At 36.2% G+C, this 27,191-nt stretch overlaps 1 pseudogene; it reads left to right on the forward strand.

Moving 5' to 3' along the window:
• Positions 1 to 3,245: 3,245 nt before the first annotated feature.
• LOC118151831 (U6 spliceosomal RNA) lies at positions 3,246 to 3,346 on the forward strand (annotated as a pseudogene).
• The last annotated feature ends 23,845 nt before the right edge of the window (positions 3,347 to 27,191 follow it).

The raw sequence follows: 27,191 nt of genomic DNA on the forward strand, positions 1-27,191 counted from the left end.
ATAAGTTACTGTACCAAATGCTGTGTGCAAGTGGAGCACAATAGTAAGTATTTGTGTATATAAACATAGAAAAGATACCATAAAAATATCATATAAAGGATAAAAAATGGTACCCCTGTATAGGTATATACCATGAATGAAGCTTGCAGGTCTAGAAGTTACTCTGGGTGAGTTATGGAATGAGTTGTGTGTGAATGTGAGGGCCTAGGATATAACTGCACACTGCTGTAGACTTTACACTTACAAAAATATTTTTCTTTCTTCAGTCACAAATTAACCTTAGCTATTGTGATTTTCTTACTCTGTAAACTTTTTAATATTTTAATTTTTGACTCTTTTATAATAATGCTTAATTTGAAACACCAACATATCATATAGCTGTATAAAAATATTTTTTCTTTATATCCTTATTATATAACCTTTTTTCTATTTTTAAAACATTTTTAACTTTTCTGTTAAAAACTAAAACATGAACACACACAGTAGCCTAGACCTACCCAGGGTGAGGATCATCAATGGATCATCAATATCACTGTCTTCTACCTTCATGTCTTGTGCCACTGGAAACTCTCCAGGGGCAAAAACACATATGGAACCATCCTCTCCTATCATAACAATGCCTCCTTCTGGAATATGTCCTAAAGGATCTGCCTGAAGCTATTTTATAGCCAACTTTTTGTTTCATTAGTGAAAGCAGTACACTCAAAAATAACAATAAAATGTACAACATAGTATAATATAGTAATTGCCTACACCAGTAACTAATCATTTATTATTATCAACTATGCACCGTACACAATTGTATGTGCCATATTTTAATATGACTGGCAGCACAGTAGCTTCATTTACACTAGCACCACCAAAAATATGTGAGTAATACATTGCACTGTGGTTATGACGCCTCTAGGCAATAGGAATTTTTCAGCTCCATTTTAGTCTTAGAGGACCACCATCATTATATGCAGTTCATCGTGGACCAAAATGTTGTTATTTGGTACATAGTTGTACTTGAAATGCCTTGATATTTTTTAGTTCTTCACACCCAATCCTCTCAATCAACACAAGTTGATGACATTCACAGGGCAGAGAGAAGATGAGCAGGAAGAATAGATTTATGTCAACTCATCCATTTGTGAAGGAGAGAGAACTAAAGAAAGCTTAAAGATGAATAGGTCCCAAACTATCAGTTTGTATTAATCTATAAAGTGCTGTGAATTCCTTGGAAATATAGTTACGGTCTTTCTTTTAAACTGAAGCAAAGGAAAGATGATAAAATGCCAAGGAAATGGATATAATATTTACTCAAGCTGAACAACAAATTCTAAGTTCATAGAAAATTATAGTATGACAAAGTAGGAGTAATTTTGTCATTTAAAAATGTTTGCCTTCCAATTACCTATCAATTATCTTCCTATATAGCATTTAAAATAAGAAAATATAATATTTTATAAATTATTATTAAATAATATATTGATTTGCTTCAGTTTCTAGATTTAAATACCTTCCCTTTTGGAGCCTTCTCATATTAAGCAGATATTTTTAATGAAAATTTATTGGCAGTCATAGACTAATGTTACAATAATGTTAACTAAGCAAATATGAAAAACGATGTTACGGCAGCTGTTTCCAAGATGTTGTCAAATCATAGAAGATGTTGTCACTTTCAACTAAAAGTCCATTTATTATTTTTTCCTAGAAAATTCTGCCATTTCTAAATACCCTTCATAGCAATTAGTAGAATATCAAAGGATGCTGCCTTTAAACATTAGGATTTGCTTAAGACTTTCAGAGTTGTGATTTATAGATTTCATCATTCTGTTACATTTCATTTCCAGTACCATCATTGTGCTCTATATTTTCTGCAACTCAGAAAACTGTTGCTTAACTGGATTAGAGATATTTTTTAAACCTGAGATGATGTCTTTCTAGTTAGAAGCTATATTCTTGAATTTTTTTTGTAATAATTTCTCAATCCTGCAAGGACAAGGGAGTAAATCATTCAGATTTAAAGACCTGTAGAGATGATTTACAGTTTGAGTGATTTAATAACCCATCTCACTCTAATACAGTGCCTCAAAGGGCTCCTTGGCACCAGAGAGAATTTCAGCACCTCAAAACCTGACCATTTCCTTCCAGTAGACACACAGGATCTGTGAAGATTTATGTTAGAATGTTTAGTGTCACCCACTAATTCCACAATATGAAGGTCTATTGTTGGACTTCAACTACCATGTTAAATGTGGTCCTGTCAACATGACCTTTCCCAAAATAATGTTGCAGTATTTTTATCATAGCAATCAGTAAAAATCACAGAACATCATAAATGTCTGTATGTATTATGCTAATTTTCTAACATGTCAGTCAAAGGTCATTTTATAACATAATACAATACCAAAAAATTACCGTATTTTCATGGTATTATGACAATGGCCAAAGAATGAAATTCAAGTGTTTAAGGTAGGTGAACCCTTTGCCAGTTTGCACTGTATGCTCATTATAGGTGAGCTACGAATTTGGCTCTGAATTTATAGCCATACACGCTTGGGGCATTTCTGTTTCCATCCCCATTGTTCAGTATAGTCCAGTACTACAAACTCCTTCAACCAGCTAAACTCAAGTCTACTTCTTGATGTTTTCATCTACTGTTCACTTCACTGGGATTACCAGGGTCTCCCAGGTATTTGCCTGGCTCCTTCTTCTTGTTCATTTCAGCTCAACTGTCAATGCTTTAAACCTATCAAAAGCAGTTGATGGTTGTACTACTACTCTACTTGAGTTTTTCCTTAATGTTCTCATCATAGCCATCTAAAATTATTTTCTTGTTTGCTTTTTAATTATCTGTTTCTCCCATCCTCACTAGGATTTAAACTCCATGAAAATGAAGAAATTGTCTATTTTTTGCTGTATCTCTAGCACCATAAAAAAATGCTCAGCACATACCTAGTGATTTTGTTAAACAAACGCATGAATGCAGATTTATGGAGAATTTCTCTTAAGGATAAGCAGTCAATAACTAAAAGGTAACCTTGGTTTCAGTGAGACCACCAATAATCTGTGTTCTCAAATGACATTCCTGGAACTCGAAGTTCTTTCCTGGAACTTTGCTTTGAAGGAACTTAATGGATCTATGTTTAGGAACAGCACTGCAACTGCCCTGTGAAGGCCCTTACTATATTCTTAACAAGAGTGAAATTGAAGATATTTTTCTCAAAATTAATATGTTCTCTTTATAAAGACACACCAAAGTGTTGGCTGCACATATACTAAAATTGGAACGATACGGAGAAGATTAGCATGGCCCCTCTGCAAGGATGACAAGCAAATTCATTAAGTGCTCCATATTTTTAGATCCCAGAAATAATGCCACATATCTACAGCCATCTGATCTTGACAAACCTGACAAAAACAAGCAATGTGGAAAGGTTTCCCTATTTAATAAATGGTGTTGAGAAAACTGGCTAGCAATATGCAGAAAGCTGAAACAATCCCTTCCTTATACCTTACACAAAAATTAAGTCAAGATGGATTAAAGACTTAAATGTAAGACCTAAAACCATAAAAACCCTAGAAGGAAACCTAGGCAATACCATTTAGGACATAGGCATAGGCAAGAACTTCATGACTAAAACACCAAAAGCAATGGCAACAAAAGCCAAAATAGGCAAATGGGATGTAATTAAACTAAAGAGCTTCTGCACAGCGAAAGAAACTATCATCAGAGTAAACAGGCAAATTACAGAATGGGAGAAAATTTTTGCAATCTATCCATCTGACAAAGGGGTAATATCCAGAATCTACAAAGAACTTAAACAAATTTACAAGAAAAAAAATAAAGAAAACCATCAAAAAGTTGCCAAAGGATATGAACAGACACTTCTTGAAAGAAGACATTTATGCAGCCAACAAACATAGGAAAAAAACCTCATCATCACTGGTCATTAGAGAAAGGCAAATCAAAACCACATTGAGATACCATCTCACATCAGTTAGAATGGCGATCATTAAAAAGCCAGTAAACAACAGATGCTGGAGAGGATGTGGAGAAAAAGGAACACTTTTACACTGTTGGTGGGAGTGTAAATTAGTTCAACCATTGTGAAAGACAGTGTGGCGATTCCTCAAGGATCTAGAACCAGAAATATCATTTGACCCAGCAATCTCATTACTGGGTATATACCCAAAGAGCTATAAATCATTCTACTATAAAGACACATGCACACATATGTTCGTTGCAGCACTATTCACAATAGCAAAGTCTTGGAACCAACCCAAATGCCCATCAATGATAGACTGGATAAAGAAAATGTGGCACATACATACCATGAAATACTATGTAGCCATGAAAATAGGATGAGTTTATGTCCTTTGCAGGGACAGGGATAAACTGGTAACCATCATTCATAGCAAACTAACACAAGAACAGAAAACCAAACACTGTATGTTCTCACTCATAAGTGGGAGTTGAACAATGAGAACATGGACACAGGGAGGGGAACATCACACTCTGGGGTCTGTCAGGGGTTGGCGGGCTGGGGAGAGTAGCATTAGGAGAAATACATAATGTAGATGATGGGTTAATGGGTGCAGCAAACAATCATAGCATGTGTATACCTATGTAACAAACCTGCATGTTCTGTACATGTACCCTAGAAGTTAAAGTATAATAATAAAAATGACAAACCAAAAAATATTCTCATAGCTCTCTGTATCAGGAAAAGAGATAACTTATCCTGAACAAGGGCTTATTTTTCTTTCTTGATGTCAAAACTCATATGATTAATCTAGTGTTTCTTTTTTGTTTGCTAGGAAATTCAGAGCTAAATTTGCAGCTCACCTATAATGAGCTTACAGCATGCTTTCTGTATATTAAGCTTCATCTTGTTTCTCTCTCCTTATTTTCTGTTCAATTTTCATTCAATTACTACCTAATTTCCTCTCTGGGTTTTTATTTATTTGGTTTATCATATTGTCTGATTCTTTGCTATCACATTGTTTGGAACAGGCAAGGTGTAAATGCATTTTAAAGTGAGATCATGTTCCAAAAGCACTATGTTATTTTTGGATCTTATATTTTGAGAAAGTAGGTGGAGCCCTGAGTGACACAGAGCCTTGAGGATATAACAGGTGTGCTGTAAGATAAATAGGACATCTTCCCTTTTTAGTGACTTGCTTTGTGGCCAAAGTATTTAAGATGCTCCATATGCCTGGATAAAAATTGCCTTCTTAAAAAAAATAAAAAAACAAACACAAACCATAAAAGTTACTTTTTGGACATTCAAGGAGGTGAAAGAAAAATCTAGACTGCTTTGAAGGAGCCTTCCTGCACTGCCTGCAGTGCAAAAGGGTATAAACACAACCCCAGATACCAGATGTTTTAGCATAGCAATGTGAAGAAATACTCCCCTTCTTTATTTACACTTTACAGCAAATATTTTGCGAAGAGAAAGCAAAGAATGTTGATGTTCCATCAGTTAAGCTTCAAGCATAACAAGGTCCCAAGATCCAAAATACCAGTCTTCCCTAAAGTGTCTTTCAATGTGTAGTGATAATCATCAGGCATTCTATTTTCTAGTATTCAGAAATGATGATTATTAGGAAAAAAGAAAAGCTTACAACACTGATCAATCTCTTTTTTCAAGGTTGCCAGGATTTAATTAAAGTTGTCATCATTGTTTTGTGTGTTTTTTTTAAACTAGGGGAAAGAATTTGTAAGTTTACACACACACACACACACACACACACACACACACACGAGGAGAAGGGTGAAGGTAACCACTTTTCCCGCCAGCCAACTGTTTCAACTTTCTTTGAAAGGCATTTATTTTTTTATTATAGAATCGCTTTCCAATCTGGCCATATTCTTGATGATGGGAAAATACTCTTAATGGGAGTCTCACTATTCAGAATACTAACCTGTTTAAAGCAATTTTATTGTTTAAGATGGAGTTTCACTCTTGTCATCCAGCCAGGAGTTCAGTGGCATGATCTTGGCTTACTGCAACCTCCTCCTTCTAGGTTCAAGAGATTCTCCTGCCTCAGCCTCCCAAGTAGCTGGGATTACAAGTGCCTGCTACCGTGCCTGGCTAATTTTTTGTATTTTTAGTAGACGGGGTTTCACCATGTTGTGCAAGCTGGTCTTGACCTCCTGACCTTAGGTGATCTGCCCGCTTTGAGTTCCCAAAGTGCTGGGATTACAGACATGAGCCAAAGTGCCTGGCCAGCACTTTCTTAAGAAAATGACCATTTGGATATTGTTAGCAACCTAAGGTTCTTACTTCTTACTCTAGTTAGTAAATCAAAGGAAGAGATAGTAAATCATACACTTAATAAAACATCAAAGACAGACCCTGCTGGGAGTGACTACCAGTACCAGTTCTATCATCTCTGTCAGGAAAGGCCTGATGCTTGGATAGCAAACTCACAAGCTGGAAGAGACTGAGAGAAGGAGGGGGCTTCATAAATCACACCACAACGATTTATCCCAACATGCACTCAGCAAGCAAGGGAAGATGATATAAGTATATTCTACACGCAGTTCACAGCAAAGATGGATATAGTATTTTGTCCTTTAGAATTGAAGATCATATTAAACTAAATTTCAGAGACCCCACAGCCCATTACACTTGAAGAATTGCCTTTTTTCCTTCCTAAGGTCAAAATTTAGGAAATTCAGCTCAATAAAAGACCAAGGAAAAAGTAAGGTGCTACAATGTTGCTGCCCACCTTATCAAAGCATGACCTTTGAATAAAAGATCAAAGAAATTAAGGTTCACAGGAATCTTCCTTAATCCAAACAGATGGAAAGATTAGAAGTGATCCTAAATTACCCCAAAGTTTTGTCACTGCCCTGCAGGTGCGAAGATAATCTCAATCTTATCTAATGAATAATGAAGGCCATAGCAGGAGACTGGGGGCCTGACCTCCTGAAAGATCACAGAAATATGAAACAGGCCTAATATGAGGTCTCATCTGGAGAACTAAAGCTAAAGAAAACAATTGGAACAAAGAGGAAGTTAGAATGGGCTTTTGAGATTATTAGAATATTGACTTTACATTTTTTGGAGGGATAAATATGACCATATAGCAAACTGAGATTAACCTTTTACTATTTCTGACTTTTTCAGCATATCTTCGAAAGTATGTGTGCTTCTAGATGAACACATCACATTGTACTGTCTTCTATGCATGAATCTGCTATTATTGAAGCAGCCTACAATCATTAAGAATGAATACCTTCTCCTATCCTCTCAACTATCACTTACCCCCATAACTTAACTACTGTCCTTTCCAAAATTATGCCTTCACAAGCTGGTAAGCCAAGAATGACTTAGGTAAACATGCACTAAAGCAGAGTTAACAGACCGAAATGGGATCAAACCCAGCATCTTGGCTTTATTCCACCAGATGCTAAGAAACACATTAAGACACCATATGGAGGACAAATACTGAACCACAGGATTGCATGTCGCATGTTTACATTTTTACTTATTTAGACAGTTCTTGTTTCAACACTATTAAGTTTAGGGTGAGATTACAGTAATAACTAAATTTAGTGGACCTTTAAATAGCATAGTAATCATATTTACACCAAGTTCAAATGTCAGGGGCTGCTGACTTTGCCAATGACAATGTATTTAGTATTACCTCATAAATAACATCAAACAAAGGTAAAGAAAACATGAATTCTAAATCTGAATCCAGTTATTTCGCTTTGTCCAATGGCGGATTCCTGCTGGGTCTGCTGCCAGCACGGTGTCATGGCTTTTAAATGATTCATCTTAATTGTCATAACAGCCCTATGAGGTAGATATTATTATTCCCAATTTACAAATGTGGAAACTGAGGCAGAGTTATGAAGTAACTCACCCAAAATCATGCAACTAGGATGTAGCCCAAACTGTTCTCCACTGTACTCACTGGCTTTGATTAATTCATCTATTTCACCCAGGCCTCTATTCTCTAAATATTTATTCCCCATGAAAGTTAATAATTTAATTAATGAGCATCTAGCTTAGCAATTTCGCAATAATTATGCTACCATTTATTAACATTTCAATCAACCACCTCAAAATTTTTTTTGCATAGTCATCTCATCTAATTAGACCAAAGTGCATTCTAAATAGACAATTTTTGTCAACATATTCCAAGACATTTATCCTCTGCTGAATTGCAATGTTTTTGAACTATTTGTTTGATATTTTTTGAAAGTCCTGTTATTTTATTGGAAAAAAATAGATAGCATTCAAAGTTTATTTTTTAACACTTTCTACATTTTGGAAAAGATGATTTATAGTGCATAACGTATTCCTGTAAGTTATCCCTGACCTTTTTAAACTCATTTAATCTTTGTAATGTGAATATACATCTCCCAGTGAGCCTCTTATTTTCCTCATGGTCAGGAATTTGGGGGATAGGAATAAGTCAACTCTCAATTTCCTGCATGAATAGATATTTACCTGTCTTTGCTTTTCTTGCCTTCTGTCTATATTCCATTTTTATCTTGATCAAACTCTTAACATTCTCTGACCTCTATTTACTTTTCTGCTAATTACCACAACTGGAATTAATTGCCTTTTTTAACACTAAAATCAAATGTTTACTGTTGTTTGACACAAAGAAGCATAATGCTTATATGGTAGGTATGGATTTCAGAAGAACTTGTAATTTTTGTTTAGAATTTGCTGAACAATATTGATTATTTTATTTTAAACTGGCAGATTAAATTGCACTATTGACTATGTACAACATGATGTTTTAAAGCATACATATATTGTGGAATAAAATTGCTTATTTTATAGTTATGTTTCTTTGTGGATAATCCCATGGATTTATTCTTCAGGTAATTAATTAATTTTAATAAGGATCTAATTTTTTCTTTAAATTTAAATTAAAGGTAAGTTTTACCAAAATATCAATTGTTGTTATCATATTTTGGAGCTAAAAAAGCAAACAGAAACAGATCCATTATTGTAGACTATGAAAAATTTACCAATGGTAATGGGTAATAGTGAGGTATTGGGAATAATTTTTTTAAATTCTTACTTCTTCATTCTAAATTTCCTTAGAAAACACAACTATTTTGTAACGTTGTTAACTTTATACTAGGAAATGTATCCTTTTTAGCAGATTTGGACATTTTGTTTTTACTGAGTGCTTCCCGTTATGTTGGCCTTATGTGATGCAGAAATGCATACTCAGAGGTCCTTTAGGCAACCCCCCTCTGCCACTGAGACCTTTCCTACCAAGTGCTTCTATTACTGGAAGGGTCCTGATCTAGACCCCTGGAGAGGGTTCTTGGATCTCACATAATAAAGAATTCAGGGTGAGTCCACAGTGAAAAGTGAAACCTAGTTTATTAAGAAAGTAAAAGAATAAAAGAATGGCTACCCTATATTGTTATGGTTATTTTTGATAATATGCTAAACAAGAGTAGATTATTCATGACTCCCCTTTTGAGATCACATAGGGTAACTTCATGATGTTGAACCATGGCATTTGTAAACTGTCATGGCACTGGTGGGAGTGTAGCAGTGAGGAAGACCAGAGGTCACTCTCATCACCATTTGATTTTGGTGGGTTTTGGCTGGCTCCTTTACTGCAACCTGTTTTATCAGCAAGGCCTTTATGACCTGTACCTTGTGCTGACCTCCTATCTCATCCTGTGACTTAGAATGCCTTAACCGTCTGGGAATGCAGCCCAGTAGTTTTCAGCCTCATTTTACCCAGCTCCTGTTTAAGATGGAGTTGCTCTGGTTCACATGTCTCTGACACTTGTCAGCCTAAGAGCCATTGTTTAGAGATGGCTGCAGCAGTGGTGAAGCTCACAGAGCCAGCAGTGTTGACATTCTTGGGCCCAGGCCAAAATGGAGGGAAGTATTTTTTCTCTTCATCCAAAGCATCTTTAAAATCTTGATTCTGACCTGGGAGCTGAGATGCCTTGGAACGCAGGGATCGATTTGGCATTTGGGCCTACAAGGAATTTTCTACTTTTTATAGAATTGTCTCAATGCTTTAATAGAGAAGAAGCACTTTGTTTGTATTGGTAGAGTTTCAAACACTTTTGTTTCATAGCCTCTTTATTGTGTTTGGATAGCAGTAACCCACTCCTTGGGGTCACTTTTAGGGAACTTCAGCCCACTCTATACAGAGATTGTTAATATTGCATTCATTTGAGAAAGTAAAGCATTTCACCAAACTTTAATTGTTTCTCTGATTAGAAGTAAAGAATCACAAAGCTTGAGAGATAATATCACCTTATTTTACTGTTAAGTTATCGGGGATCCAGAGTGTTAAAGTGATTCATTCAAAATCAGAATGAGGACCAGAAGCAACTCTGGAATGTCATGTAAGTCAAGTTGACCTGAGTTGCTATTCCATTTCACCTTTCCTTAACCATTTGGCTTATGTCACCTCCCAGAGAAAGTATTGTGAGATTAAATGTGGTCATGTACATTAGGCTCCCAACCCCCACCAATCTGTAAACTCAGGCCTTCCCATGGCCTCTCAAAAATTCATATTGGGTTGTTTGTTCTGCTCTGTAAAGGAAAGAGGTTTGAATCCAAAATGAAGGGAATATATACATACTTAATTCTGATCATATCAACTCATACTCCCTCACCACAGTAAAAATTCTTCAATGTCTCCTTTTTATAAAAGTTGGGTAAAATCCAAGCTCCTGCAGGAGGAACTCCAGGATCTAGCCTCCATCTCTCTCCTAGGGCTTTCCCACTTTTCCCTTCTTCTGCACGCCTCATCTCCAGTCATGCCTCTGCAAGAGTCTCTGGTGAAAATAACTTCCCACTATAAAATCCATCTTCCAACACTCATCCCATCTCCCTTTCTCTTTGAATTTCTGAGTGCCCATCCACAAAGACACAATTTTTAAAAATGCCTAAATTCCTCAAATTAAGGATTCTGTTTTATTTATTTTTGTGTCCCAGCAGTTAATACCTAGGTTCCAGAACCAAGGTGAACAATATTAAATCTGTCTTTGGAATTGAGAGATAATTATGGTTTAACAGTTAAGAGCACAGACTCTAGGCTTAGATTCCTTGAGTTAAATCTTGGCTCCCCTTCTTTCCAGTTTTCGTGGCCATGGGCAAGTAAATTAAGCATTTTGTTCTTAGTTCCTTCATATGCTAAACAGGATTTATCATAACATCCACCTTATAGGGTTTGGTTGACAGTTAAGATGTTTAAAATAACTAAAATAATGCTCAGTATATGATGAGTGGTATTATTAATAATCTATTCTCATTACCATCATCTCCTCAACATGATTTATCAAACTCTAAATTACTGCAGAGGTAAACATTTTTATATAACATCAGGAAACATAAGCAAATCAAATTCTCAAAACAGATTGCATTCAACAAATATCCTGACTCCCTATTAACACAAAAGACACAAGGTTACACTCAGAAAACCTTAACTAAGAATACATCAAGAGGCTAATCTTCAAGCTCTCAATGCAATAAGAAACACAGACACATACACACAAATAGTAACACTTATGGAATGGAGGCCAACCAAATAAGAACATGCAATGGCTATGTATTCAGAGCTTGCCACAGCAAGGGAATAGCCACTCTCATTTGCATTTGGCAGACAGTCCTAGGCAGGCAGAGGAGTGGGAAGCTTTACAGTGAAAAAAAGGGAAAGCTTCAGTCATTGCTCTGATTGGAGGCTGTTGGCACAGGCAAGTTTTAGGCAGCTAACATAAACAGGGTATCATATGTAATTGACTAGGGGTGCATATTTGCCTTTCTGTTTCATCTTAAGTTGGAATAAAAATTAAGGAAGCTATCAGTTTTTCATTAAGTCTTGAGAATTTTAGGTTGAACTAGGGATAGCAGTCCAACTTCCTATAGTCTGTCTTATAGATAGTAGGCTGGCTATCTATAGCTGAAGAATGGGTTGATTTCCTGCTCTGGTCACTGCAGGTTGTGGGCCTGTAGAAAATGAAAGCTTCTAAACAAAAGACTGATTTAACAGGCAGCACAATCACTGAGATTTAAAAGTAGAGAAATAGATCTAAGTAATTATGCAAATTTAACATACTGTATATATTCAAATTAATGGATAAAAGATAAATAATTCAGTAAATCATATAGGAATAACACTCTGACAATACTGAAATGCTAATACTAGATTATTACTTCAACCTAAATTTCAAATAAATTTGAAATAGGTCAAAGTCTTAATGATAAAATTACCAAAATAATAGACTATTGGAGTAACTTTGTTTTTTCTTAAAGTCTTTCAAGCAAGATGCAAATTTAAAAAATCATAGAGATTATTAACCTTAAATGTAAATGGGCTAAATGCCCCAATCAAAAGACACAGACTGGCAAATTGGATAAAGAGTCAAGACTCATTGGTGTACTGTATTCAGGAGACCCATTTCACATATAAAGACACATATAGGCTCAAAATAAAGGGATGGAGGAAAATTTACCAAACAAATAGAAAGAAAAAGAAAAAAACATGGGTCACAATCCTAGTCTCTGATAAAATAGACTTTAAACTAACAAAGATCCAAGGAGACAAAGAAGGACATTACATAATGGTAAAAGGATCAACGCAACAAGAAGAGCCAACTATCCTAAATATATATGCATCCATATGCATCCAATATAGGAGAACTCAGATACAGAAAGCAAGTTCTTAATGACCTACAAAGAGACTTAGACTCCCATACAATATTATTGGGAGATTTTAACACCCCACTGTCAATATTAGACAGATTAATGAGACAGAAAATTAACAAGGATATCCAGGAATTTAATGCACAGCTGGACCAAGTGGACCTAGTAGACATCTATAGAACTCTCCACCCCAAATCCACAGAATATACATTCTTCTCAGCACCACATTGCATTTATTTTATTCTAAAATTGACCACATACTTGGAGGTAAAACACTCATCAGGAAATGTAAAAAAAAAAAAAAATGAAATCATAACAAGTAGTCTCTCAGACCACAGTGCAATCAAATTAGAACTCAGGATTAAGAAACTCATTCAAATCAGCACAACTACTTGGAAACTGAACAACCTGCTCCTGAATGACTACTAGATAAATAATGAAATGAAGCCTGAAATAAAGATGTTCTTTGAAACCAATGTGAATAAAGACACAATGTACCAGAATCTCTGGGACACATTTAAAGCAGCGTGTAGAGGGAAATTTATAGCACTAAATGCCCACAAGAGAAATGAGGAAAATTCTAAAATCAATACCCTAACATCATAATTAAAAGAACTAGAGGAGCAAAATTAAACAAATTCAAAAGCTAGCAGAAGACAATAAAGAGCTAAAATCAGAGCAGAACTGAAGGAGATAGAGACACAAAAAATGCTTTAAAAAAAATCAGTGACTCCAGAAGCTGGTGTTTTGAAGAGATCAACAAAATACATAGACCACTAGCCAGATTAATAAAGAAGGAAAGAGGGAAGTATCAAATAGATGCAATAAAAAATGATAAAGGGGACATCAACACCCATCCCAGATAAATACAAACTACCATCGGAGAATACCACAAACACCTCTATGCAAATAAACCAGTAACTCTAGAAGAAGTGGATAAATTCTTGGACACTTACACCCTTCCAAGACTAAACAAAGAATAAATTGAACCCCTGAATAGACCAATAACAAGGTCTAAAATTGAGGCAGCAATTAATAGCCTGCCAACCACAAAACTCCAGGACCAGAAGCGTTCACAGTCGAATTCTATCAGAGGTACAAAAAGGAGCTGGTCCCATTTCTTCTGAAACTATTACAAAAAATAGAAAAAGAAAAAATCCTCCCTAACTCATTTTATGAGACCAATATCATCTTTATACCAAAACCTAGCAGAGACTCAAATAAAAAAGAAAATTTCAGGCCAATATCCATGATGATAAGTGATACAAAAATTCTGAATAAAATACTGACAAACTAAATCCAGCAGCACATCAGAAAGCTTATCCATCACAATCAAGTTGGCTTCATCCCTGAGATGCAAGGCTTGTCCAACATATCACAAATCTAAAAAAGTAATTCATCACATAAACAGAACCAAAGACAAAAAACTACATTATTATCTCAATAGATGCAGAGAAGGTTGTTGACAAAATTCAACAGCCCTTCATGCTAAAAACTCTCAATAAACTAGATACTGATGGAATGTATCTTAAAATAATAAGAGCTATTTATGACAAATCCACAGCCAATATCATACTGAATGAGCAAAATCTGGAAGTATTCTCTTTGAAAACCAGCACAAGACAAGGATGCCCTCTCTCACCACTCCTATTAACACAATATTGGAAGTTCTGGCCAGAGCAATCAGGCAAGAAAAAGACATAAAGGGTATTCAATTAGGAAAAGAGGAAGTCAAATTGTCTCTATTTGCAGATGACATGTTTGCATATTTAGAAGACCCCATCATCTCAGCCCCAAAATCTCCTTAAGCTGATAAGCAACTTCAGCAAAGTCTCAGGATACAAAATCAATGTGCAAAAATCACAAGCATTCCTATGCACCAATAACAGACAAACAGAGAGCCAAATCATGAGTGAACTCCTATTCACAGTTGCTACAAAGAGAAGAAAATACCTAGACATATGGCTAACAAGGTATGTGAAGGACCTCTTCAAGGAGAGGTCCTCAAAGAAATAAGAAAGCATATAAACAGATGGAAAAACATTCCATGCTCATGGTTAGGAAGAATCATTATTATGAAACTGGCCGTACTGCCCAAAGTAATTTATAGATTCAATGCTATCCCCATCAAACTACCATTGACTTCCTTCACAGAATTGCAAACACCACCTTAAATGCTATATGGAACCAAAAAAGAACCTGCATAGCTAAGACAATCCTAAGCCAAAAAAAGAAAAAAGCTGGAGGCATCATGCTACCTGACTTCAAACTATACTACAAGGCTACAGTAATCAAAACAGCATGGTTCTGGTACCAAAACAGATATATAGATAAATGGAACAGAAAGGAGGCATCAGAAGTTACTCCACACATCAGAAGTAACTCTACACATCTACAACCATCTGATTTTTGACAAACTTGACAAAAGCAAGCAATGGAGAAAGGATTCCCTATTAAATAAATGGTGTTGGGAAAAACAGCTAGCCACAAGCAGAAATCTCAAACTGGATCCATTTCTTACACCTTATACAAAAATTAACTCAAGATGAATTAAAGACTTAAACATAAGACCTAACACCATAAAAACCCTTGAAGTAAACACAGGCAATACCAGTCAGTACATAGGCATGGGCAAGGACTGTATGACTAAAACACCAAAAGCAATGAAAACAAAAGCCCAAATTGACAAATGGGATCTAATTAAACTAAAGTGTGTCTGTACAGAAAAAGAAACTATCATTGGAGTGAACCAGCAACCAACAGAATGGGAAAAATTTTTGCCATTTACCCATCTGACAAAGGGCTAATATCCAGAATCTACAAAGAACTTAAACAAAGTTACAAAAATAAAACAAACCCATCAAAAAGTGGCCGAAGGATATGAAGAGATGCTTCTCAAAGGGAAACATTTATGCAGCCAAAAAACATATGAAAAAAAGCTCATCACCACTGGTCATTAGAGAAATGTGAATCAAAACTACATTGAGATACCATCTCATGCCAGTTAGAATGGCAATCATTAAAAAATCAGGAGACAACAGATGCTGGAAAGGATGTGGAGAAATAGGAAGGCTTTTACACTGTTGGTGGGACTGTAAATTAGTTCAACCATTGTGGAAGACGGTGTGGTTATTCCTCAAGGATCTAGAACTATAAATACCTTTTGACTTAGTAATCCCATTACAAAGGATTATAAATTATTCTGTTTTAAAGACAAATACACATGCATGATTATTACGGCACTGTTCACAATAGCAAAGACTTGGAATCAACCCAAATGCCCATCAATGAAAGACTGGATAAAGAAAATATGGCACATATATACCATGGAATACTATGCAGCCATGAAAAATGATTAGTTCATGTCCTTTGTAGGGACATGGATAAAGCTGGAAACTATTATTCTCAGCAAACTAATACAAGAACAGAAAACCAAACATTACATTGTTCTCATTCATAAGCGGGTGTTGAACAATGAGAACACATGGACACAGGCAGGGGAACATTACATACCAGGGCCTGTTGGTGGGAGGGGAGCTGGGGGGAAATAAAGAAGGGATAGCATTAGGAGAAATACCTAATGTAGATGATGGAGTGTTGGATGCAGCAAACCACCATGGCATGTATATGCCTATGTAACAAATCTACACATTCTGCACATGTACCACAGAACTTAAAGTATAATAATAAAAATATTGATAATTAATTATACACATTAAGATTTTTTACAGGGCCAAAAATTGCTATAAACAAAATCATATATAAGTGAACAACTGATGTATAACATACATTAGGCAATATAATATTTTGCTTATAAATCAAAGTACTACTTAGTCAATAAAAGTACTATTTTAGTTACAAATCAATAAGGAAAAGTCAACACCTGATAGAAAAACAAGATGAGTACTCAATAAATAGTTAATAATTATAATGGCTTATAATCATATTAAAAAGATGTTCACTTTCATGTAGTCAAATATATGCCAAATGAAATCCAAATCATATATGTATCTTTCACTTTGATTGCAAACATTTTACAGCTTTGTTGATACATAATTTACATACCATTCAATTCACCCACATAAAGTATACAATTCATTGTTTTTTAATATATTCAGAGTTCTGAAACAATTTGAAAACATTTTCATTACCACACAAAAGTGACAATGCTACCCATTAGTGTCATGTGCCATTTCCCCCATTCCCAACCATTAATTTTCTTTCTTCCTCAGTGAATTTTCCTATTCAGGATATTTCATATAAACGAAATAACATTTATTTAATGGTCACAAAATGGTTTTTTTGCTGAGAAACATTAAGTTTACCTGCCGGCATGGCTCCTTTGTGGAGAGTACCATTTAGTTTGTAATTAGTGGTAGGCAGGTAACAGCTGCCTATTTGGTATATTTTTGAGTTATGAGTAAATACAAGACACCTGTTTATTAATAAGAATCACCCATTTAAAAGAGACTTAATACATGGAGCAGAATCTGCTTGGGGCATTCAGCCTGGAATGCTGTCAGCCCACGGCTCTCAGCTCTATAGGCTGCTGGCCCGCAGGTAGATCCACTTTGTTGTTCTATCTGGATATCTGCCTTTCATTACCTTCAGTGCTGCCTGGGTGGGCATCTCCTGAACCAGCTGGTACTCTGTAAGTGGTGTCCAAGTGTGGGGACTCGAACCCAAGATGAAGAGTTGCCTGAGCAATGGAGAGAAGAAAGGATAAGCTAAAAGTATCCCAAGTTCTATTGGAAAAAATCCCTAGGGTAAGGTGGGAAGCTTGAGTAGCCCAGGAACTTTTGGAAAAAAATCCTTCAGGTGAGTTAGGGGGAGCCTGGAAGTAGACCAAGATCTCTTGAAAAAAATCTCTGAGAGTTAGTTGGGGAAGCTTGGAATTAGCCCAAGAACTCTTGAAAAAATCTCCCAGGGTTACCTGGGGGAGCTTGGAATTAGCCCAAGAACTTTTTTAAAAAATCTCCCAGGGTGAGCTGGGGGAACTTGGTCATATTGGAGTAACATGGGACAAAGATCACGTTACTCCAATATGAGCTTTGGTGTGTTTTGCCTTGGAGTTGTTTCAGACAGATGATGAGGAAAGGGATTCAGAAGATTCGGGAGAGGAGAAGGAGTGTGATGCAGTATGTGAAGTATCTGTAGAGCAAAAGGATGAAGAGTTATATGAGGAAACGGTGTGCCCGTCAGCCCCCTCTCAGTACCTTGTAGAGGGATGGCCAGTCCTCCCAATATTTCTACCTCTGCTTCTGTTGGCATTTGTACTCCTAGAATTACGTTAACCAGTTCCATCCAAGCCAGAATGGAATTCAACAAGCAAGAAAAGAGGAAAATTTGGAGGCATGGCAATTTCCACTTGTTGTAAAACCTCAGGATCAGCAGGGGCAAGAACGGTTGCTTTTGAACCCTTTCCCTTCAAATTGCTGAAGGAGTTTAAACAGGCCATTAGATGACTACTAGCATTTGATAGTGCTAATTCTGAATGCCAGGCTGTTTTGCGGCCACTTAAAGGGAAAGCTTATTTGGTAGATTACATCAAAGCTTGTGATGGAATAGAGGGAAGTTTGCATAAAGCTACTTTGCTGAAACAAGCTATGGCTGGACTTAAATAAAGGGGATGTGGTTTCCAATTGTGGGAAAAAAGATCATACAATGAAAGGAATGTAGAAAAGGACAAAAAATAAGGCCTTTACCTTTTTTAAAGCAAAAGGGTACTAGGCCTGTTGAATGTCTCAGATGTAGAAAAGGAAGGCGTTGTGCAAATCAATATCATTCAAAGTGCAACAAGGTAGGAACACCAATTTCAGGGAACAGGCTGAGGGACCTGCATTGGGCCCCTATCCCAACTGAGGCCTATCCAGTACAAGCTATTCCCTCATCCCTATACAATGCTTGTTCCCTGCCACAGCTGGGAGCACAGTAGTAAATTTGTGCAGCTTTCAAAGAGTAAGCTTACTGGGAGAGCCACCGCAAAAAAATATTTACAAGAGTTTGTGGCCCTTTACCCCCACAACCTTGTACTTGCTTCTAGAAAGATCTAATCTTAATGCTCAAGGAATTCGAATTCCTACAAGAGTTACTGATGTGCAAACTTTATAGGGGGGATTCAAATTGTAGTGTTTTTTTCTGTTCCTTGGAGTGCTGAGCCTGGGGAATGCATAGCACAGCTTTTAGTTGTGCCATATGAGAAAACAGGGAAAAGTGAAACTAAAGGAACAAGAGGGTTTGGTGGTACAAACAAGACAGAGCAGCATATTGGGTAAATCGAATTCCTGGTAAACGTCCTACATGAGAGATCACGATCCAAGGAAAGAAATGTAAAGGACTGGTAGATACCAGAGCAGATTTTCTATAATTTCTTTCCAACAGTGGCCACTTTCTTGGCCCATGGAAAATGCTCAGTTCAATGTGCTTGGAGTTGGACATACCTCTGAAGTGTATCAAAGCAATTGCTTTGAGGCCTGAGGGACAGCTTGGAACTATTCAGCCTTTTGTGATATAGCTAACTTAAGTTGGAACCTGTATACTGCCATCTTATAAAAGACAAAAATGTTTCCATTCTCCTCAAGGACTGCTAACCTTGGTTTCTGTAAATTGCTAGATCATTTGCAGGATGCAAAGAGAGGTAAAGCTGCATACCTTCTCTTATCTGCCAGAATTGCTGGCCTTTGTTTCCCAGAGTAAGCACCCCCAGATCATTCCATCCTGGCGCCAAGCAATTGAAAATCTATGGATCCCACCCCTACCCAGACGATGTGTAAATGAATGCTAATCTTAGCATCTGTGAACCCTTAAATAACAATCAGAATGTCAAATAGTCCCCTGGCCCTCGAAATGTCCAGAACCCCCTCACCCTCCTCTCCGCCCAGAAGGTGATTTGAATCCACTGGCCCTCGGAATTTCTGAAGCCCCTCACCCTCGTCTTAGCCTGGGAGGTGATTGACAGCTTTCATTCCCATCTCCACCCCCACTTCCAAAGTGGTTTTGCGGGTATAAAAAGGTCTTGTCTCTCTTCTTTTGGGGCCATGGGTTGGAGAGACGTGAGTCCTCCGTGGTCGCCGGCAATAAACCCTGCAATTTGGCATACTTTTGTTCTGGTGTTGACTTTCTGTGCTAAGTTCAATGCAACATTTTGTAATGCAAACCCTTATTAATTTGTGGGGAAGAGATTTTTTTACAGCAATGGGGAGCTCAGGTTTTTATACCTGAAAAATCATATGATTTCACAAGCCTCAAATGATGCAGGATGTGGGCCATGTGCCTGGAAGGGAATTGGAAAGAGCTAATGTAACAACCCAGGGGAGAGGATTTTCTTGCATTTCTTCAGGTCCAAATCAACAAATGGTGTGAGTACCATCCAGACATTTAAAGCCGTGCTATGATCCAGATGCCAAAACAGACTTGCTGAGGATCCCCCCCAGTCACAGAGATGGTGAGAGTAACATCAAGGTGGAGTACTGGTCCCACAAGGAGAACACACCAAACATCACTACTGACTTGGAGTCAAAGTAAGAAACTTTCACAAATAGCAGAGGAAAACCTGAAGAAAAGTAGGACAGCTTATTATGGTAATCATGAGGACAGTTATCGTGATTAAAGTGAGTATTTCTGGAGTAGGGATAGAAGTAAAAGAACGTTTCATATATAGGGCATGTATTTTTTCCTTCCTTTATCAGCTATAATAATTTAGGAAACAAAATAACAATGTTTCTGCCAACAAGACCTGAAGGCAGATAAAATAAGGAATGGTCCCCTAAGTTGAAAACATTAATCTGGAGAGACTGTATTGTAATAGAGGCTGAGGTGCTGGGTAACAATTTCTATGGAATTATTGTTGATTATTGCACCGGTCAGTCCTCTTGTAGTAACATGGAATTCAGATGGCAGATAAAGAACAACAATTATTTAGAGTTACTACATACTGAGTTCAACAACTCCATTGCATGGAGAGATGGGGGATTAGTAGGACCACAACCAAAAATGGTATGGTCAATGTTAAGAGCTGAATAAAAAGAACTTTGAAAAATACCTATGTCCCTAAAACCAATAAAAGTCTGAGAAGGAAAATATAATAATCAGGCCTAAATCTTATTCATTAGAAGTTTACAAGAAATAAAAGCTCTTTAGATTCAGAGCTGTGTTAAACCCCCCATATCTTCTGGTTGTGGGAAAGTTATAGATTAACTTTAGTAACTATAAAAAGTGTAATGAGACTCAACATAATAGGGAGAGAATAAAACAGCACCTGGAAAGTCCTTTAGAAAGCGAGCAAGGAGGAGGGGCCAAGAACACCCTCAAGGCCCCTTTTCAGCAGGAAATAGTTACAGAGGAATGACCTTTGCCCATTTCCCAAAAGATTTCTGGGTCCCAACTCCTTAGGGAGGAAATATAAGAGTAGGCAGTTAGTCAGGCTCCAAGGTGCTTGAGGAAGCTGCTGATGGATTGGCAGCCCTAAAATTAGGATGAAAACACTGGGAAGAGCTATGATTGCTATTGTGATTGTGTTATTAATCTGCTTTGCTTCTCTTTATGTAGTATGCAGGTGTGGATCTGAGAAATGGTTCACCAAGATAGAGCTGTAATTGCTTGTCTAGCTTTGTTGAAACAAGAAAGGGGGAAGATATTGAGAAACATTAAGTTTACCCTGCCCCAGTTGGCTCCTTTGCGGAGAACACCATTTAGTTTGTAATTAGTGGTAGGCAGGTAACAGATGCCTACTTGGTATATTTTTGAGTTATAAATACAGAACATCTGTTTACTAATAAGAATCACCTGTTTAAGAAACAATAACTAGGTGGAGCAGAATCTGCTTGGGGCCTTCAGCCTGGAATGCTGTCATTCCTTGAGGCTCTCAGCTCCATAGGCTGCTGGCCCCTGAGATAGATCCACTCTGTTGTTCTGTCTGGTGTCTGCCTTTCATAACCTTCAGTTCCGCCTGGGTGGGAGTCTCCTGGCTGAGCTAGTACTTGATAGTTTTTCATGACCAGCTTCTTTCACTTAGCATAATGTTGTCAAGACTCATTCATTTTGTAGTATATGTTAGTGTTTTATTCTGATTTTTATTGCCAAATAATGTTCCACCATATTGATCCATTCAGTTTATGGATATTTGGGTTCTTTCAGTTTTGGCTATTATGAGCAGTGATGGTATGAACATTCATGAACATTTTTATATGTTGGATATTTACCTAGGAGTGGAATCGCTGAGATGTTTACGATGTGAAGAACTGCCAAACTGTTTTCCAAAACGTCTTTACCAGTTTTCATTCCCACCAGCAATATACAAGGGTTTCAGTGTTTCCACATACCAAACAACACTACTTATTGTCTAAGTATATTAAGAGTGTAGACTCTAGGCCTCAATTCCTTTTTTTAGTATAATTATTCTGCAAAATATCTGTTCAAACCTATTGCCATTTATTTAACTGGGTTGTTTGTCATGTTATTGTTGAGTGCAAAGAGCTCCTTATATGTTTCTGAAACAAGTCACTTGTTAGAAAATTTCAAACATTTTCTTATTTTCTGTGAGTTGTCTGTTTTCTTGATGATGTCCATTGAAGCACACAAGTTTTTAAGTTTGATTTATTTTTGTTTCACTACTTGTACTTTTTCATCTAAGAAGGCTTTTCTAATCCAAAGTTGTAAAGATTTACTCATACATTTTCTTTTGAGAGTTTTATAGTTTTAACTATGATTTATTTTGATTTAATTCTTCAAAGATCAAAGGAAGAAGTCCAACTTCCTTCTTTGGCATGTGTTAGAAACAAATTTTCTGTGCCACAAAAGAAATAGCCCTCGAACATAAATTTTCTCATCAAGGCAAATTTATTTCTACAGTAGAGTGCATCCCATGGATTGAGCAATGGTGAAAGCACAGCAGACAAGGGAGGGGATGGGGGTCTTATTCCTGACTCAACTAGTCCCTACTGCTGTATCTTTCCCCTATTGGCTAGGATTGGACTGCATAGTCTAAGCTTATTCGGATTCGCTATTTTAAAGAGAGCAGGGGTATGATCCAGAGTGGTGGGGTGAGTAGTTTCAGTAGGAAGGACGGTTACAGAGCAGGTGACTAAGGATGCCTAAGGACAGAGCAGGTGATAGAGACTAGGAGGAGCTTGTTTACTGAAACCAGGGGCAAGGAGATATAAAGAACAAGGAAGTTAAACTTTAAAATGGAGAAAAAAGAACAAGGAAGCTGAACATACTGACAAATTGGTTTTTTGAAGAGAAATTTACTGTATCCTACACATGTGAATACCAGTTGCTCCAGCACCATTTGCTGAAAAGACAATTTTTATCATTTGAATTGCCTTGGTTCCCTTCTAGATATAGACAGTTCTAGGTATAGGGTACCCAGACCCTGGAATAGACAATTCTAGATATAGGGTACCAATTGGGCATATTTCTATGCCCAATTCAATTATATTGACTCTAAATTCAATTGGTATATATATATATATATATGTGTGTGTGTATGTATATATTTATATATGTATTTATATTGGTATAAATACATATATAAATATATATATTAGTATATATATTTTTATGTCAATATCACACTGCCTTTATTACTATAGTTTGTAGTTAGTTTTAAAATCAGGGAATGTGAGTTATCCAAGTTTGTCCTTCTTTTTAAGGATTTATTGGGCTATTCTTGGTTCTCGTATTTCCATATAAATTTTGGGACCTTCTTGTGAATTTCTACAAAAAATCCAGCTGGAATTTTGAGAGAAATTGAGCTGAATCTGTAAATAATTTTTGGAGTCTTTTTATCTAACAATATTAAGTTATCTGATCAATTAACATTTGATGTATTTCTATTTATTTAGGTCTTAACTTTTTAACAATATTCTGTAGTGTTCAGTTTATAAATCATGCCCTTCCTTAATTAAATATATTCCTAAATATCCTTTTCGATGCTATTGAAAATGGAATTTTCTTAATTTCATTTTTTTTGTATTTTTATTGCTAATATAAAGAAATGCAACTGATTTTTGCATGTTAATCTCATATCTTACAACTTCGTTAAATTCATTTTTTAGGTTTAATAGTTTTTAATGGTTTTTTTAGTTTTTTCTCTATGTAAGACTTTGTAATGTATAAATACAGACAATTTTGCTTCCTTTCCAATCTATATGCTCTTTATTTCTTTTTCATGCCTTATTTTTTTGGCTAGAATCTCTAATATAAGGTTGGATAGAAGTGATGAGAATGGACAGTCTTATCTTGTTCTTGATCTCAGAGAGAAAACTTTCTCAGTCTTTCACCATTAAAAATGATGTTAGTACTGGGTTTTTTATAGACTTTTTTTATTAGGTTAAGAAAGTTTTCTTGCATTTTAAGTCTGTTGAGTGTATTTATCATAAAGAGTGTTGGTTTTTTGAAAAATATTTTTCCTGTGACTCTTAAGATTATCCTGTGTCTTCTGTTTTTCTTATCTTATTGATATATTATATTACATTAAGTGATTTTAAGATTTAAACAAACTTTGTATTTTTCAGCTACATCCCACTTGTTTATTGTATAAGGCCTTTTAAATGGTGCCTGGTGGATTTTATAGGTTTTCTTATTCTGGATATTTTATATAAATAGAATCACATTTCTATAAGTGGCCATGAATTGTCTGTTTTGTTTTCAAGGTTTATTCATTTTATTGGTTTGCTAGCATTTTGTTAAGGATGTTTGCAACTGTAATTATAAGAAACATTGGTTGTTTGTTTTCTTTTCTTGTGATGTCTGACCAATTTTGATATTATGGTAATACTGATCTCTGAGATTGAATTGGGAAGTTTTTACTTAGCTTTTATATTGTAGGAATAATTTATTCAAAATTAATCATTCTATAAATGTTTGTTAAAATTTACCAGTGAAGTCATCTGGGTCTGTTATTTTCTTTGGGGGAAGCTTGTAAGTTATTAATTTAATCTCTTTACTTGTTGGTGGTCATTTTCAACTTTCTATTTCTTTTTGAGTCAGTTTTGATAATTTGTGTCTTTCCAGCAATTTGTCCATTTCATCTAAGTTATCTAAGTTTTCAGCATACAGTTGTTCATAGAATTCTCTTATAATTTTTTGAAATTTTTCTGTAAGGTTGATAGTAATGTTCTATCAAAGATTAAAACATTTTAGTATACAATGTTGACAAGAATGTAGAGAAAGTCTTGCACATACTTTGGTGGGGACTGTGAATTGTAAATTGATGAAATCTTTTCCAAGGAAAAGATTTAGCAGTTAGATTCAACAGAACTTGGTGACAAATTAGATGGTGGTGGTAAGATGAAATTAATGACAGCCTGAAATATTTTAGGCTAATTGATAAGAAGATTGCTCTTTTATATACAAATAAAATAAAAATAGGAAAATCCATTTTAAAAAGTAATACATTTAATTATCAATGTTTATGTTTGATTGTTAGATGTGTTGTAGAGGTAGAAATGTAATCAGTAGTCAGAAACTCAGAATTATTCTTTAGAAGAGAATAATTTTGAGATCTGTGTTGAAGATCTCAGATGAAGGTATTTTTATTTTTGTTTTCAGAACTAAGTACATGAGACAGAAAAGCAAATTATGGCAGAACTTGGAAGCATACATGCAATTATGGAGCAGAAAAAGAGAAAGAAATTATCGGAAGCTGAGCTGGAACATTTATAGGGGTAAAGGGAGATCTAAGAATGGCATCACACAAACCAAGTAGAGAGAAAATGTAAAGGAGAAAAGTAATAAGAATATCAATTATTCTATGAGATCAAGTAGGGCCATGACTGGGAAAGGCTACGAGGACCAACAAATAGGACGTTAGGTCTGGCTTTTGAAGAAGTAGTTGATCTATCAGAAACTCATAAGAATTTTTTTCCAAGGTTACTTATTTCAAATTGTATTAGTTGCTTTAGCAGAAATATGTTCAAGTACTCAATTATACAATTCTTTTGAGTCCTAACATATAATCATTCTTACATTTCCATTAACTGTATTTCTGTGCTGAAACAGAAATTCAATATTTTTGCAGCAGATCACGGAAATTGTTTATATGCTTTGCCAAATATTTATATCTTATTTTATATGTTGCTCACTGCTACCAAAGAATATTGGAAAACCAAATGGATCCCTAAAACCAAGATGAAATGTTTCCGACTGAAAGATAATATTGGGGGCTGAAATTTATTTTGGCATAAATTTTATCCTGTGAGTAGAGAGTACTAAAATCTGACTCTTATTCTCTTGTGAAAACTTTTAAAAGGCTACATTATCCCCTAAATAGTAACTGTCTGGATGCTTGACCAGAATACATTCCATCTGGTCCTTGGTTTAGGCAAGTAGAGACATTAATGTTAGAGACATAATGTAAGTTGTAGCAAATTAGGAACATTAAGCCACATAAAAATGTCATTTTGAAACTGTTAGGACGTTCTCAGAAAACTGTGACTCAGTGAAATATGATGTGGAAGCACTCTGCCCCAGGGGGTAAGGGAGCTGTAGCTTCCTGTTCAGTAGGCCTACACACCAATAAGAGTCCTGCTGCTTAGACTCTGTCTGTCTCATGGAAGCCATCTGCCTCTCAGAAGACCTGAACACCTGAGGCTGTGGAGGCAAGGCCATCTCCCCATGCAGCCCTTAGCCTGAGCAGGGCTTCCCTGTATTCCTGAAATTCGATCCTACTGATTGCTCCAAAGGGTTAGAGATATGGCGAATGCACTAGTATTTGGAACTGAGTGGACCCTGAAAGGTCTCAACTGTAAAACAAGTCCTGTGAATAGGAGTTTAACTTTCACATTCCACTAAAGCTTAAAATATGTAACAGAAAGAGAATTGATTCCTTTGGCTGAAAATAAATGAGCATTTTCTTGTTTTATAATATCTTTGTTGGAATTAGCTTACATTTTCTATTTTTCCTAAGATTAATCTGCACGTAAGTAATGATAACTGACCATGGCTCTGATTCCAGCCTGACTTGCCAAAATTTTTGAAATGAATGTTGTAAAGGCAAAGGGTGACAAAGTTGTTATTTTTGTTTGTTGGTTTGTTTACCTACCCAGGCAATGCTTCTTGTAATAAAATACTTTTTTAAAAAATTATGAACACACTGGGAACCTCAGGATAACCTCTCCTTCCACCTGCTCCCAGACCCAGAGACTCAGGATCTCAGGATCTATCAGAAGATAAAAAAAGCGGGTTTGATAGCAAATCAGAGCACTGTGGTCTTTGCCACCTTTTATCATGATCTGCTTCTACTCTTCACTAACCACCTTTCTTTATACAGATAAAGCAATTTGTGAGAGGAAGCTCGGCAAGGATTTGTGCAGGGCAAGAGCAGAGGGCAGTGGCAGGGATCACATCTTCTGAGTTTTGTGACATACTGCAAGCCAGGGAAGAGGCCATTGTCCTTGGAAGTAGTGCCTGTTGGTGGGTTTACGTATGTTCCATGAGTTTACAGGATCGGATATCAGAAGACAAAGATAGGTGACGATGCTATCTCTGCATAGGTCAGGTACAGGTACACCGAGTTCATATCCACCACAAAATGCCTCCTAA

The sequence above is a fragment of the Callithrix jacchus genome, chromosome 2, assembly GCF_049354715.1.
Source record: "Callithrix jacchus isolate 240 chromosome 2, calJac240_pri, whole genome shotgun sequence".
NCBI classification, from domain to species: Eukaryota; Metazoa; Chordata; class Mammalia; order Primates; family Cebidae; genus Callithrix; species Callithrix jacchus.